Raw genomic sequence first — 2,353 nt, 5'->3', positions numbered from 1 at the left:
TTCGGTTTTTTAATCAGTTTTAGATCAGAAGGGAAATAGCTTGAACCCATGTCCCCTTCTGCAGACAGCATTGGGCCATGGCCAATATGGAAATGGGTCTGGGACCCAGGCTGCCTGAACCCCATTTGGGTTCCGGGTTACATGCTTGCACCGGGAGCCAAGAAGCTGAGGCCACGGCTTCGCCTCCCTCTCCCCCAGTGGCTTCCTCTGAACCCCCTCCGTCCACCACTGAATATATTCGCTTTAATGGTTTGCATCCCTAGTCCTCTCGGGCCTTTTCTGAGTGGGAAGGGGAGTTGACTCCTGATGTGGGCTAAGGGGGAAGCAGCAGTGGGTCCTACTTGGGGGAGTAGGATGGAGGGGAGGTAAATGAGCTGATTTACCTAACCATTCCTCTGTTGTTAGGTAGTAAGGTTGTTTGAAATGATCACTATTACAAAAATACTGCAATGATTGTCTACATACCTATATTGTTTTGAGAATAGGCTAGAGCAGAAGATTAAAACTTAATTTCAAATGCTTTCCAGAGTATTACCAGATTACTCGTTGAATGAAAAGTGCCGGTTGTATCAGTGCCTTCTTAGTCTTAATGTTTGCTCATTTAGTTTCCTTTCATTTTAATTTCTTTGCAAGATAATAAGGAACATAATATATTGTCCACTAATGCTTTCTGTGTCTGCCTCTTTGGGGCTCACTTTCTCCTTACATTTTAATCTAAAACATGGGTGACCATGGAGACGTGAAGGGGGAAAAATCATGACACATCTAAAGTTAACCTTTGTGTCGTTTTATAACCAAATTAAAATGTCAGAGAATACATACACTGGGCCATCCCAGAAAATGTGCCAGCTCCCTCTCCCTTCCTTTGGTTCTGTGTACCGGCCTGAGGGGAAACCAACAGCTGGAAGAAAGGTGTGCCTTAGAGGGAGAGCATTCTTGTGTCCACTGGAGAGTGTGCTCTGAGGAAAGGTGCATCACTTGGGTGCAGAGGGTGGGTTGGAACCAAGTGGAGCCCTTTTCCAGATACACAAGATGCCATTCCAAGTGGAATGACTTAGCGACTCTGTAGTCCCTAAGCAGAGCACTGTAGTCCTTAACCTGGTGCTTAGAGACTCCTGGAGGAAGTCACATTCCCCCTTCACAGCTGGTCCCCAGTTGGCAGTCAGCCACTAAGAACTGATGGGGTAGCAGGGGAAAAGGCAGCTGTGATTGGTCAGTCCTGATGGCCCCTGCTTCGGGAGTGGAGTGCACTGAGCTCTTTCCTGGCTGGTCCCTATGATGTCATATTGATGGCACCCAATTTACAGATTTATTTTTGAGCTGTAGCGTGGCACTCCTGAGGCGTGGAATAAAAACACAGAAGCAGCAAGGGGATGTGGGCAGTGTGCAGCTGTCCAGTGCTGTGATGGGGTCACTGGCTTTTCTGAGCATGGTGTCCCTGACAGGTAGTAGGGAGGCCACCTAGACAGCTTTTCTGGACTTGAAGAAATAATTAGGTTGAGCAGGTCCTCTATGGCAGTGAAGTTTACTGGGGCAGCGCTTAAAGTTGAAAAGACAGACTCACAGCTCCAATCACAGTCCTCATCCAGTTCCTTACCTGGAATGCTTCCTCCCTCACCTACTCAGACTGCTACTAACCATTCAGATGTGAGCTTATGAGTCGCCTTTTTGGGGACACTCGGCTACTCCACCGAAAACTCAGTTCAGTCTGTGGTGTGTGTGACTACCGGTTATTAAGGTTTAGCTCCAGGACTAGAAACACTCCAGCAGGGACTCCGTGTTGCCTGCCACTGTGTCGCTAGCATTTAATCCAACACTTGACACAGTAGGTATTCAATAAATATTTACTGACTGAATAGTGTAGGAGGACATTTTCATTCCAATATAAAATAAACAGTACAACTGTTGCTATGTTTTATGGCTCCTGCCAAGCAATTCCAAAAATAGGTTCAGAGAAACCAGATCAACCCTGAGCAGCCATGCCCCTGCCCTTGTTACTTCCTGCTAAACATAAGAGAGGCTAGATTACCCAATCCAAGAGTTGGCTTTAGTGATGAAATGAAACATCATAATGGATCGCCCAATTTTTCACTTTAAAATAAATATATATATATATATTTATATATATATTTTTTTTTACAGAGAGGAAGGGCGAGGGATAGTTAGAAACATCATCAGCTGCCTCCTGCACACCCCCTACTAGGGGATGTGCCTGCAATCAAGGTACATGCCCTTGACTGGAATCCAACCTGGGACCCTTTAGTCTGCAGGCCAATGCTCTATCTACTGAGCCAAACCGGTCAGGGCGATTTTTCACTTTCTATTCAGAGAGCAGGTGGGCTGTGGACTGGTT

Source organism: Myotis davidii, unplaced genomic scaffold (assembly GCF_000327345.1).
Source record: "Myotis davidii unplaced genomic scaffold, ASM32734v1 scaffold638, whole genome shotgun sequence".
NCBI lineage: Eukaryota > Metazoa > Chordata > Mammalia > Chiroptera > Vespertilionidae > Myotis > Myotis davidii.
The sequence above is the reverse complement of the archived record's forward strand: the minus strand, read 5'-3'. Positions refer to the sequence as shown.